Raw genomic sequence first — 14236 nt, forward strand, 5'->3', positions numbered from 1 at the left:
GTTTCCCCCAGATGTTTTAACCTTTCCTCTAGAAGTATAGGGACATTATTTGAGTCTCTATTTTAATTGCTATGAATTTCAAAGTAATTAGGTTTTGCAGTAAGTGGCCAGTCAGCAGTATGATATTCCTTTAAATCACAAACATAAGTACCACTTAGCACTTATGTCCCACCAGGCTGTGTCTGAGACTCGGTGATATACATTATTAATTGCCAGTCACAACTCTGCCCCACAGACTGTCTTATCCTCATTTCCAGGGGAGGAATGTGAGGCCCAGAGGTATATAAGGCCTGGACTCATTGAAAGCCCCACAGTAAGCTGGACAACGAGCCAAGCGTCCCTTCTAAGACCACCCATCTCTAAGATGTGATCTCTGTACACGGCATCTTAGATAATTAAGAGCCTGAACTCCAGACCAAACAAGTGGGGCTGAATTCCAGCTTTACCAGTATCTAGCTGTGGGAAATTGCCTTCCAGGCCTCTATTTCCTCATTTGAAAAACAGGGATAGGACTGTTAGGCTGGTGCTGTTAAAAAAGTAAATGAGTGAATATATGTAAACCTCTTAGAATGAAACCTGGTGCCTGGTACACAGCAAGTGCTAAATCAGTGCTTACTTTTATCCTTTCTCCTAGAATTTGGAGAAGGCGAGTAGATACATGTCCCAAACATCAGTCCTCAAGTCCTTCGAATTTTCCTTGAAACAGATCTTTAAGAAGAAAATCACAGGTTTTAAGCCAAAACTATTTTTCCAAACTTATGTCACAGCAGCACAGATTCTTAGGGCTGGCAGAGCCCTGCCAAGTGGAGAGAAGAAGGCATGTGGAGCCAGACGGACTGACACTGGAATTCAGGCTCTGCCCTTCGTGGAAGTATGGCCCTGGCACATTCTTCAACCTCCCTGGAGCCCCAGTTCTAGGTAGACGATGAAATGAGGACAGAGAGTCAGCAGCCCCCACCCCCAGGCCAGTCCTGCCACTAACTTGATTAGGTTACTGCTCTGGGTCTCAGCTTCCTTACTCGTAAATGGAGGGTCTTGCTCCACATGGTTTTAACAACACAGACTCAGAGTTATGACCCCACCCAAGGCACCCCTGACTCAGAGTGCCCCTCAGGACTGGGTGGCAGCACCAGATGCTCATAGCAAGAAGAAGGCAGGAGAGAGACTCCTAGCAATCCTAGAAAGTGGGAGTTAGGAGAGATCTTAGAAAGTTACATAGTACACTGTCCACTTTACAGATGAGAAAACTGAGGCCCCAGTGCAGAGAAAGTGCCCTGTCCAATGTCAGAGCTGGAACCAGAACCCACATGAACTGTCTTGTAGGCCCAGTGCCCTTGACATGGCGGCCACCATCAGCTCAGGAGTGGGAAGCCTGACACCCCTCCTCCGGGCTTCAGGGAGCGAATCTTCCCAAGTAGAATAGATCGAGAGAGACGTGTCCTATTAATTGAGATAATGGTGATGATGATAGCTATAATTTAATGAGTGCTGTGTGCCAGGCATTGTTCTAAGTGCTTTATTTCCATTTACTCCTATGAGGTGAGAACCATTCTCATCTCTCTTTACAATGTAAGAGCAAAGTGAGGCAGAGAGACGCTAAGCAACTTGCCCAAGGTTTCCCAGCTGGTAAGTGTGAAAACTGGGTCTTGAGCCAGACAGAATTCTAGAGCCTGTTCCTCAACTATTTGTCTATGCTACTATACTAACTCCTTGGAGTGTAATTTTTCTACATTTCTGGTCCATGGAAGTCCAGGGGAGGGAATGGTGCTGGATTCAATTCTGTTTAACTGCATGTGTATTTTTGTTGATAACTATACGATTAGCTGGATAGCCAAAAAGAGTGGCTGCTTCCAAATTAAATGTATCAGCATAAAACAGATTTCAGAACTGGCCTGTCACATATTACAGATATGTGCATGTGCACATACACACGTACATGTATACACTACAACACACACACACACACAGAGAAAAAGGCCAAGAGCATGGCCAAGCAGAAAAATGCTCTGAATTCAGAGAACCAGAGCACCTAGCTCAAGTCCTAGCCCCATGGCTCTCCAGCTGAGAGAGCTTGGTGGTTTTGATTTGCCTGCTCTGTGAGGGATGAGTCTCTGTCTACACCATTTACCCCTGAATTTCTGGTTCTCACTCAGCAAATGAATGGTTCATTTCCTTACATCTGCTTTCTAGCTGTGTGACCATGGGCAAATCACTCAACCTCTCTGATCCTCAGTTTCTGCCATCAAAATAAGTATCACAATTGTACCTACTCATAAGGCGGTTGCAAAGATTAAATGAACTGATATACATAAAGGAATTAGAGCATGGCATAGAACAAATATGCACAAATGTTAAGCATGATGGTGGTGATAATGGTGACAATATTATTACCCCTTTTTGTCTGTAAAATGGGCCAATAATAACATTTACCTCTTAGGGTTATCCTGAGGAACAAATAAGATAATAGCGCAGAGGAAGGGCTCATCCATTAACTCATGTCATGGGTCGGGGACAGGAGAAGGAAAGGTGTATAGGGTACTGCGACACCCTGTCGCTCATTGCAGGAGGAAGAAGAGGGCAGCAGGGTAGATTTTAGCCTGCAGCCTGGCTCAGCAGCAGACAGGACATTGCATCCCTTTGTGCCGGATTATCTCCATGGCTTCTTGCTCCAGTGCTGCCACTTTGCACGTGTGACCCAAACTGTCTCTTTAATTATCAAATGGAGGAGGAGAAGCCACAAACAGGTTTACGATATTTACAGTTTGCTATGTCTGTGTTACATCCTGCGTGCATGTAAACAACATCATGTGGCATTGTCTGATAAATTAAACATCTCTCTTTTCTGGGTTTGAGAGGAGCATCAGGTCCCCAAAGAGGGGCATGGGTGACTCACCACTTCAGCTGCCAAAGAGCTTTGTATGGAGCTCCTGGAGAAAAATGCCCTGGAAGGGACAGGGCATGGAAGGAGTGAGGCTACAACTTGGGGTCTGTTTACTGGGAGAAGAGGATAGGATTTGCCCAAAGCTGGCCGCTGAGATGAGGCTGGGGAGTTGTTACCCAGGGAGACAGCATGAACTCCGCAGCCCCAGGTGCTGGGCAAACAGTCACTCCCTACCCCCTCCAAGATGCCTTTGTCCCCAAGTGCAAGCGCCTCTACCCCAGACCACTACCAAATCATTTGTCCAAAGAGCCTGGCTTATCAACTCAGCTCTGCCATCTGCCAGCTGTGGAAGACACAGAACCTCTCTGGGGTTTCTTTTTTTCACTGGACCACAGACAGCAGAGATAGTCTTGTTGAAGGCAGGCAGTGGTATCCACACTGTCCCCTGAGATCCCCATCAGCTCTAAGAGCCATAAGCCTCTTCCCAGCCAGCCTTCTGGGAGATCCCCTGACTCAGGGAATGAGCCAAAACACAGACATGAAAACAAAGGGCGATACCTTTGATGAGAAAGCCCGCCACCGGGGTGACAGTGTTTCCACCCCACTGATACAGTCACCTGAAGAGCCTTTTATAAAGTTCCCAAAATACTGATGTCACTGGGTCCCATTCTCAGAATTTCTGATGTAATTGATCTGCTGGAAGCCCAGGCTTTGGAATTTTGTAAAAGCTTTCCATAAATCTAATGTGCAGCCAGGAATGAGAGCCACTGACCTAGATAATCCATTCCTCATAATCAAGAGTTGGAGGTGCTTTTAATTAATGAAAAAGATGGGAAGAGATTCTAGGAAACCAGACATGTAGGCCTTCTGGCAGCCAGACCTGAGATGTCCTCAGGGTCCAGCCCAGGCAGGACAGGCTGCTTCTGTCTGCACTTCCTCGTGCAGGGTTGGGGCCTTGGTGGAATATGTCCATCAGCCAAACAATGACTCCTTAGGCCTGGACTGGGGACGAGGGAGAGCAGGCAAGAGAAGAGATGGATTCTGTCTGGAAGAGTAAAGGAGAGCTTCTGGAGGGTGGAGACTAAGGCTTTGAAGGATGTATACAAGTTCACCACACGGAAAATATGGGAGGCATCAAGATTCCAAAGCAGGGAATAGGAAACAGAAAATATTTCAGTGTATCTGGCCAAGGGGCTGTCCCTGTTAACTCAGCACCCACTGGGTTCCCTGTGTGCTCAGCTCTGCTGGTATGGGGTGGGAGGTGGTGCCCACAGGAGAGCATGAGCTCTGCACTCAGACTTACAAGGCTGGGAGACACAAGGTTCAAATGGAATTTAAAAATAGTTCCATAGAGGGCATTCCTAGTGAGGGCTCCCAGTAGACCTGTGTTATCATGGAAGGCTGCTTGGAGGAGGTAAGTCTGGAGAAATGTACAGGCAGATAGGAGGCAGCTGACCTGTCAGGGGATTGCAGTAAATTTGGGGAGGGAAAAGACCTGCATATTTGATGATATAGCCCCTGACATGGCCTGGGGTATGGGCAGGGCTGGAAGGCCCCATGTGAGTGACATACAGGGAGGCAGTCTGAGCAGAGTGAAACCACTTTTTCAAAAAAGCAGCTAGGAGGAGACCTTGGTCTTAGCTTGTGGGGAAGAGATCTGGCCCCGCACTCAGCTCAGCCTTACTTCCCCATTGCCTAAACTTCCTATCAAATATTCCCACTGAAAAAATGAGGATCTCTGTTGCCAGTGCTGATGAAGGCCACTTATTCACACTCCTCACCCCGAGACCCCCCAACAGCCCCCCAGGCCTGAGGCCCCACCAGCCTGAGCACACCCTCAGCTTCAGGCAGGAACTGGCCCTGGCCAGGGCCCAGCCCATGCTGTCTGTGGCATGGACGGGATCCCCAATCCGTCCTCTCCACCATCCCTGCAGGACCCCGCTGGCTCACATCCTGGCCTCTACTCCCTGTATGTGGTCAGCCTAGCTGCCACCCCGAAAAGAACAGCCACAGCAATCGGCCCCCCCATGCTGCGGTCCGTCCAACAGGTCTCAGCACTGGTGCAGGTCTCCAGGTCAGCTCAGCCTGGGTGTTGGCTTCCCACATACTCTGGGGGCCACACCGACCTCTGGCGGCTCCTCCGTGGACAGGGGACATGTGGCTGTTCACTCCCAAAGCTCTGGCCTCCAGCAGCCACGAGAAGGAGGCCAGCTGGGGCTGTCATCCCTGCCCCCCATCAGCCTCGGGGAGGTTGTTCTGCAACACTTGTCTTCCGTGAAGACCCAGGGAGCCCAGGGGTGCCAACATCACCCTCTCTTTAAGAAGCAGCAGCCGGGCCCAAACAAGTGTGTAGTGGGTTGAATAGTGGGTTGAATATCAAAAGATAAGTCTACCTGGAGCCTCAGAATGTGACCTTACTTGGAATAAAGATCTTGAGATGAAATCATCCTATGTTTTATTTAAGGTGGGTCCTAACCCCAAGATGGGTGTCCTCATAAGAGTCAGAAAAGGAGACGACGGTGCAGAGAGGCCCAGAGAAGACAGCCACGTGAAGACGGAGGCAGAAATTGGAGGGACGCAGCCACAGGCTAAGGGATGGGACACCAAGGATTGTGAGGAGCCTCCAGAAGCCGGGAGAGGCGTGAAAGAATTCCTCCTTGAGGCCTTCAGAGGGAGCATGGCCCCGCCAGCACCTTGATTTCAGACCTCTGTTCCTGAAGGCCTCCAGACTGTGCAAGGATAAATGTCTGCTGTAAGCCATCCAGTTTGTGGCAGTTGGTTACAGCAGTCCCGGAAACTAATAACAGTAGGATCATGACTTGCCTGAAAGCACTCGGCTCTCCCTTTTCCAGCATGATAGTTTCTCTCAGTACACCTATTTCACCCTATTGACCTGCCTGAAGACCCCATGTGTAAACTACCAACAACGGTAAGACCATCTTGCATTTATTGAGTGCCTGCTGTGTGCCAAGGACTGGGGGTTTGCATCCCAGCAAGCATGGAGGGCGTGTGTGGGAGACAGTGTGTGATGGTGATCGAGGGCACGGGGATCCAGGTGGCCGCTTTCTAGTTCTGTATCCCTGGGCAGGTGATGCAACCACTTGGTGCCTCAGTTTCCTCATCAGGAAAAAGGGAGTGATAATAGTAATGCCCACCATCTGGGCTGTTGTGAGAATTAAATGAATTAGCATATATGATGCCCTTGGAACCAGGCCTGGTACTCTACTGATGTTGGCCATTATCATTTCCCCATGGCTCAGGTGAGGAAATGGGGACCCATGTGGGATATGTCATTTTCCCAACACAGCTAGCAGATGGCTGGGCTGGAGTTTAAACCCAGGTTTTTCTGACGTTGAAGCAGAAGTGTTTGCCAGTCTGAGACACATTGCCTCCTTTTCAGGAGCTTCCTGGAGACTTGACATTTAAGCAGAGAGGAGGCACGGTGTTACCTGAGATGCGTAACAGGACTTCTCACCAAGGGGTGGCGGCTCAGGGCTGCTTGTCAGTTTTTAACCGTCACTTCTGCCCACAACCTGCAGAGAGCAGAGTCCTGGAGCTGGGCTGGACCCAGGAGGCCACCTTTCTTAAGGAGAAAGAAGGAGGAAGAAATGCAGAGACGTAAACTGGGAAATGAGACGTGAGCTGGCCCTGGAAGGTGGGAGAAGGAGCTGGCCTCAGAGGGCAGGCATGGGCCAGGCACGTGTGTGTGTCCTCTGATGACACAGGGAGGACCCCTATCCCAGGATGTCACCTGGGAAACCTGTTTCTGTTTCTGGAACAGCCTGAGAAACAGGTGCTTAAGTAACTGCTGTGGATATAGCCCAGAGTGAGTGAAGGGGGTGAGCACCAGGGTGGAAAGAGACAAGAGAGTCTTGCCAAGGAGAATCACAGTCATTGAAAGTTGAGAGCCCATGAAAATGAGGTTTAGGGAGTGACATGGTTCCTGCCTATCAGCCTGCCAAGGTACCTGAAGGTGGGGGTAGCAGCCCCAGGAAGGAGAGAGGCGAGGGGAAAAAAGGATACCCTTGCATCCAGTGATGCTCAGAGCCGTGTCACATCTAGGGCTTCCCACCGGATCTCCTGCATCCACAGGATGCAATTTGAGAGATTTGTATCAACACCAGACTCAGAGGAGGTAAGTTCATATGTGCCATTAGGCCTTTGGAAGAATGATGTTCAGAGCAGGTGAATCTGGAAGTTGTATAGGGAGCATGGGGCTTTCTGCAGACCACTTCCTGCAGGACCTCCGGAATCCTTACTAGGCTAACAATGACTACACTGTCCCCTCTGCTCGCTGTGCCCTCAAATCCTACTTTGTTGAATCACTGCTACAGCCAAAAGCTCAGGGTCTCCAGATGCCAGAAAGAAAAGTGAGTTCAGGCAGACAATGAATGTTTCTCATGTTGGAAGAATAAATCCCCAGATTCCTGTTTTCACCAAGATCTCCTGCTAAGCCCCTGCGTTGGTGAAATCGACCAGTTGTTTTGACCTAAAGACATCCATCTAGCTGCTGGGAAGGGAATGAAACTAGAGAAACTGAAGGGGCTGGGTTTGGTGGGGGTGGGGGGGTGCACGGGCAGTGGGCAGATGGGGAGCTGAGTGGGACGGGCAGGGGAAAGTGGGGAAGATTCAAGGGTTTTTATAACCACAACCTGATTTTCTTTATCCTCTGTGCACACACACGCACATAACAGACCCGGCATGTGAGGTGGGGGCATCCATTTGTACAGTTATTGGGTCTCTATGACCATGCCTGCCCAGCATGTGGGGTACATGTGGGCCTAAGGTTCAGTAAATAAGTGTGAGCAGATGTTTCTGGGCACCTGGGCACCTTCTTGCAGGGCTCACCTTACAGGAATGGGGTCTCCATCTCACCTTCCTTCAGGCCAGTGCATTATGTGTATGTGTGGCAAGTCATCTCACAGAGGGCATCTCTCTTAGTGAAATAAATAATGAAATCCTCTCTGGTTTCATCTGGAGGACAGACCCTGGCCTGGGTGGCCATTCTGGTTGTGCTGCCAAAATGAGTGAGTCTGCATAGTAATGATGACAGCTAACACTTTCTCTAGTACTGGCAGCAGGGGCCACCCAGAGCTGCCCCAGGCCACATTGCTTAGCAGTAACAGAGTGGGGATTTGAACCCGGGCCAGTGAGCCCTAGAGTCTGTGCTTTTGATTCTGCATCACATTACGTCTCACAGGGCAACTCTGGTGTATTAGGGAGAGGTTTTAGCAGTCAAAGTAATGCCTCCTTTACAGAGCTCCCCATGACAGTATCCCTGAATTGTGGCCTTTGCTTGAATATGTCCAATGACAGGCGACTCATTACTTTGCCAGGGGGCCACACTCATCTTCCAACAGTTAGATTTTTGGCAAAGTCATTTGGATGTTGAGCCCCAAACTCAACTTCCTGAACCCTCCTGCCCTGAGAAGAAGTCCTTCCCTTCTGCCTGATACCCCTCAGATATTTGCAATGCCAGCCTCATATCCGCACCTGCAGACTTGGACTAAACAAGTGTGGGGTCCCCTGGCCCCTCAGGTCTTTGTCCTTTTTAGCCATCAGCTTCCATATATACCCCTCACCTGTCAGGCCCGGACCTGTTCTGCATGCTCTGGCTTGCCTGCTGTTCCCAGGTTTGGGGACACCCAGCGTGACCGTGCCAGTCCTGGTCCTTGGCTTCATCTGGGTAAGGGGCTGGCCAGGTGGTTCTGATGCTCTAGGTGGTGTCTGGAGTGCAGCCACCAGTTGCATATGTCTGAGTGAACAGTGACAGTGACAGCAGATGATGCGGGGGCCAAGGCAAGGGGAGGCATAGGTGCAAGAGACAGACCAGGGCGTTGAGACGGAGTCAGGGGGTCACCACAGGTCAGGAGCTGCTGGTGATACTTGAGTGGGGTCATCTTTTCTCTGTCCCATCACCTGACTGTGGGGACACCTGCTCATATGGGGTTTTGTTGGATGTGTGACCAATGGGTGTCCTTCAGGTGGGTGTTCTGCCCCCCATTACATCAGGGGCTCCTAAAGTCAAGCTTGAAACTCTGCCCTCAGACTGGGAGCTCCCAGGACAGAGTGTTTGCCCAGCCTGGGACCACCCTGGGAGGAGGGGCTCATGGCAGAAAGATGCCTGGCTACACTGGAGGACCCTTGTGTAGTGCACTTAGAGGGTCTCCTGCTTTCCCTCTCCTTGGCCCTGCTGCCTGCTCCCTGGGGTGTAGGTCATATTGTCATAAGGTCATAATACCTCCAAACTTCAGATTTGAAAAGGCCTACAGAGGTCATCCCATTTATTATATATAGCTTCTGGATCCTCTGCAGAGATTATCCCACTATCCAAAGACCCAGAGAAGGGCTTAGTGGCTAAGGAGGGAGACGGCCCACTGCTAACAGCCTGAAGTCTGACTTGTCCTCTGGCTGCACAATTTCTCTTTCTTTCCACCTTCTGAGTAAGACCTCTTGGTAGACCACAGAGCCTTAAGGGTGTTGCCCTTCACCACCTCCACTGCCCTGTTCTCCAGGTGTCCTTCCCCAGGCTCTTCGTCCCCAGGTTAAGGCCTCCTATTTCCTGTGGGCACCTTTCTGCGGGAGGCAAGGGGCAGGCTGGAGGTTGTGGCAGCCCCTCGCTGGGTGGCCACTCTGAGCCCATTGGTGCTCCACCTGCCCTCCCTCCTTTCTGTTCCATCCCATCCAGCCCTCTCTCCCTTTGTACCACGACTGAGCTTCCCCTCACCCCTGGTAACTCGGAGATATCCTTTGAGTTTCCAGATTTCAGTAAATTTGAGCATCTTGGGATCTTAGTTGCCGCAAAGTTCCTGAAGCTGTCAGGTACTAGATCTGGGTCAAAGCCTAGATAGGTCAGGAGAGCCCAGGACTTTTTGGTCAAACATCTCTCTGGCCTGTCCAACTAATTAATGTCTTATGTTGGTTTCCTCCAGAAGCAAATCAAAGAAAGATTTGAGAGTAAGTAGTTTATTTAGGGGTGATCTCAGGAAGCATTGGTGTAGAAGTAGGGAAGTGAGAACAGGAAGGGCAGGGAGCCAATATGGGGCATATCAATGAGCAAATTACTGAGTTGAACAACTAGGACTCAGTCCCACTGGGACCTCCAGGAGTGTGTTAGTTTCCTATTGCTGCTGTAACAAATGATGGCAAACTTAGTGGCTTAAAACAACAAATGTATTATCTTAACAGCTCTGCGGGTCAGAAGTCCACCATGGGTCTCACTGGGCTGAAATCACCGTATCGGTAGGGCTGTGTGCCTTTCTGGAGGCTCTAGGGCAGAATCCATGTCCTTTTCCTTTCCAGTCTCTAGAGGCTGCCCACAGTCATTGGCTTATGGCCCCATCCTTCAAAGCCAGCCCAGGAGGTCCAGTGCTTTTCACATCACATCACACTGACCTCCTCTTCTGCCTCCCCCTTCCACTTCTCAGGACCCTTTTGATTGTATTGAACCTATTGGATAAGCTACACTAATCTCTATTATTTCTATTCTCTCTATCAGGTCAGCTGATTAGCAACCCTAATTACATCTGCAGTCTGCGTTCTGCTTTGCCATGTAACCTAACATATTCGCAGGGGACTAGATATGGACATCTTTGAGGGACGATTATTCTGCTTACCAAAGGAAATTATGTAGATCACGCCTCAGAGTTATCTCACCCAAGGGGTGAGAAAGCTGGGTTGTTGATCAAGTAGCTCCCATCCAAGATTGGTTTTAGGGAGGAGGTAATTTCTCAGCATTTCTGGCCTGCCCCACCCCTAACCCAGGGAAGTTCCTATGGCAAAGAAAGCCTTTTAGCAGAGTTGGGGTAGGAAGCCATTGATATGCATAGGAATGGTGAGCAGCGAGGGGATATGGGTGGCTCACAGCGTCTGCTACAATTAATTAATTTATTCATAAAAAATTTGAATATCTGGTTAGTTCAAGTTTTTACCAGGTCCTGGTGAGAGAATGATGAAATAGATGCCAGTCTTTGCTCTAGAGGGTTTCACTGTCTAATGGAGGGGAAAAACACCTATGAGATAATTATAATGCAGTGTGGTAAATGTAGCCATAGAGATCTGCGCTGGGAGTTTACACAGTCTGGGCGGGGATAAGGAGTAGATCAGAGAAGGCATCCTGCAGTGCTAAGGCCTGAGTTACCACTTTAGGAGTGGGCCAGATGACAAGAGCAGCTCATTGTTTCAGATGGCGAGGAGGGCCTGAGCAAACACACAGGAGCAGGAAACGGTGTGCTGTGTGCACGGAGCCTGGCTTAAACACTGGGTGGGGAAAGGTGGAGATTCCCCTGGAGAGCTAGAGGCATGGGCGCGGAGCACGGGCACCCACAAGAAGACGTTCAGATACAATTTTGCAGCAAATGGGAAGCCCCTGAAGGTTTTGAGCCAGGAAAGGATGTAGCCAGATTAGCATACTTAAGAGCTCCCTTTGTCCCAAATGTGGAAAACGGGTCTGAAATGGCTACAACTAATTGCAAGAGAGTCCAAGAAATGTTCTTCATATGCCCACCACAGTTCTATTATTGCCAAAGAAGAGCACAATGGACGTGAGCAGCAGCTGGTCGTAATGAATAACGGTGCACGTGGGCAGTGTGGCCAGGCTGGTCTGGCTTCCATCCTGTATTACCTTGGGCATCTCCTGCAAGTCTTGGTGCCCCTGTCCGTAAAGAGAGATATAGAATTCTTGTGAGGTTTTGATGAAATAATAAACACAAAAAACTTTATAAACTGTTATGTGCAGTCATTTGTGAGGTATCACTGTGATTGTGTTCATTGTGGCCCTACTGATGAGTCGGAATTGCTTTACAAGGGCTTAATGAGGGATAGAGGTCTAGAGATGTCTAGATGTCAGTAGAAAAGCTTGGAAGAGGGAGAAGAGTAAGGTTGTGACAGGGTTTCTACCAGGCAGGCAGGCCTTAGGGCAGGGAGGGCTGTGAATGAAGTGCTGAGTTTACCAGTGGGGTGTCCTGGAATGGGGTCCATGTGTCTCTGGAGGAGATATCTTCAGCCTCAGCCCAGGGGTTGCAGCTAGAATCCTGCAAGAGAGTATGAAGAAACTTGGACAGCATCCTTCGTAGTCCACGCACGCCTGCCAGCCACCCTCCTGGGGCTCTCCTCCTTCAGGCTGAGCTGCCCACACTTCTCTCCTTGAACCAAGCCAGAGTTAAGATTCATGGCCAAGGCCCTATTTTCCTCTCCATTGGTAAATGAAATCATTTACTGTTTTTAGCTAAGGTGCCCTTAGTTCTTTATACTAATTATTGCTCTATCAGTAAACGGAAAGGCTTTAATTTCACAAGGGTGTGTACAAATTGCACGTTTTGCATTTGCTCAGCCTTAATCAATACTGTAACAGAATTAAGAGGTCCCAGCCAGTCTTGTGATCTAACCTAAGCTAATAAAAAATGAGCCTACATAAATACAAACAAGATCTTAGCTACTGCACTTGTAGATAACCGGTGACCACATTTTTCTGTCTTGTATCACATTTTCTCTAGTCTATTCAGGTATTGACTAAAAGAGCGTGTGTTTTTTAGAGACAGGGACAGTCTATCATAGCTACTAGTTTAAGATTTTATGTCATCTTCTTTCATGTCACCCAAATTACATTTACTTTCAATCTCAAGCCTGGAAATTGGTCATCTCCATCTCCTCTCCTATTTTATTTTTCTCTTCAGCACTTACCACCATATCTTATGCTCTTTATTATATCTGCTTATCTCATTTGTTCTCCATCTCCAAAAAATTAGAATGTAGGCCCTGTGAAGGCAAGGATGGTTTTTTGTTGTTTATATTTTCTCTTGTTTATTCACTGCCGTGTCCCTAGCTCTCTGAACAGAACCAGTACCTGGGACGTGGTAGAATCTCAGCAGATTATTTGCTACCAGAAGGAATGAAATCACATGATACAAATGTTGTACACGCAGCATGTATAATTTCTAACATCACTTTTTCGCTCTAAAATTCTGTGTTTCCATATATTTGTATATGGTGGATGCTTCCTGAACACCTGGTTGGTTGATTAAATAAATGGACGATTCAAATGTTACATTACAATAATGGAAAACAATGTGATTGTTCCATCCAAAGCCTTCCCTCTCCTCTAGCTTTTCCACAGGCCCAGCTGACCAGAAGGAAGGAGGAATGGAGACCAAGCATATATTCGCTGCCCTTATCTCTTCAGCACACTGCCAATTTTAAAAATAGCACTTAATGACCATTGCAAAAAGATGTCACCTCATCAGCTCTGTCCCCAAGCAACTAGGAGACTGTGAAGCCCCCTTGTCTTTCTGTGGTGGTCCCTCCCGGGGACCGCAGAAGGGGCTTCCTGGCCTAGTTCACCTGTTTTATTTGTAACCCAACTCCCTGGATAGGGTATTCTGCTAAATTCACCATCTCCCTTATCGGCTCTCCTGTGCTAATGTTCTTGCTACACAAGCCAGACAATTAGAGGTAATTGGGATAATCGGCATTTATTATGGCAATTTGCATTTCTACAGCAGGCGGCACAGAACTTACCACCCGGTCGGGGAATGTGCTTTTTGGATCTTGCAGGAATTCCGCTCTCCATTCTGAAGCACATTTTAGAGCCAGCAGGATATGCCACTCCTTTGCTTGAGAGGTCCTTAGGTCTGTATTAGGTATGAGTCTCACCAGCCAATCAGAGGGGAGCATGCAAATTAGGGTTAGGAATTAGGGAAGCCTCTCTCCCACCACCTGGGGAGAATCTACCGCCTGGAGGGAGGCCTGCGTCTGTGGCCAGAACCCTGGTGACTGATTTTTCGCTACCATTGACCAGATGGCTGACTTAATGGACAGAATTGTTTGGCTGTCTCAGCTCAGTAACTCAAAGCTCACGCCTGCTGTTGGTAGGAACCTCAGCAAAGGAGCCCTGTGCTGAGATTCCACAGAAGAGCCCACACAGGGGCTTTGGAGCTCGCACCTGCTCCTCTGCGGCCGCCTTCTCTTGTGCCCAGTTTCGTGGGCACCTGCTTGTCCTCATGAGCCACGGCAGGTTGCACAGCAATTATAACCGTCAGCTCTCGAATGCAGCCTTCTAGCTGGAATCTCTTTTCCACCAGTTAGCCGAGTGACCATGAGCAAGTTGCTTAACCACTTTGTGCTGAAGTTTCCTCATCATTAAAATGGAGATAATAATAATAATAGTACCTGACTTGTAGGGTTGCCTTAAGAATCAAGTGAGATCAGGTATATGAGTTCCCTAGCAGAATGCCCCAGCAAATGTTAGAGGTGACTGCTGAAAGGTCCTCTCTCCAGCCACTCCACAAGCCTTTGCATCTTCAGCACCCCATCTACAAGTTACAAAGTACCAAGGGTCTCCAAAGGAGCACAGATTGA

General features: G+C 48.8%; 1 protein-coding gene across 2 annotated transcripts in view; it reads left to right on the forward strand.

The window, feature by feature from the left end:
* Nucleotides 1–14236, forward strand: part of LRFN2 (leucine rich repeat and fibronectin type III domain containing 2) — a 176956-nt gene that overhangs the window by 98069 nt on the left and 64651 nt on the right. For both annotated transcript variants that reach the window (XM_057494015.1, XM_036907167.2), the window contains exon 2: nucleotides 5346–5810. The gene's annotated coding sequence lies outside the window, so the exon portion shown is untranslated. The remainder of the gene's footprint in view (nucleotides 1–5345; nucleotides 5811–14236) is intronic.

The sequence above is a fragment of the Manis pentadactyla genome, chromosome 16 (genome assembly GCF_030020395.1).
Source record: "Manis pentadactyla isolate mManPen7 chromosome 16, mManPen7.hap1, whole genome shotgun sequence".
In the NCBI taxonomy this organism is placed as follows: Eukaryota; Metazoa; Chordata; class Mammalia; order Pholidota; family Manidae; genus Manis; species Manis pentadactyla.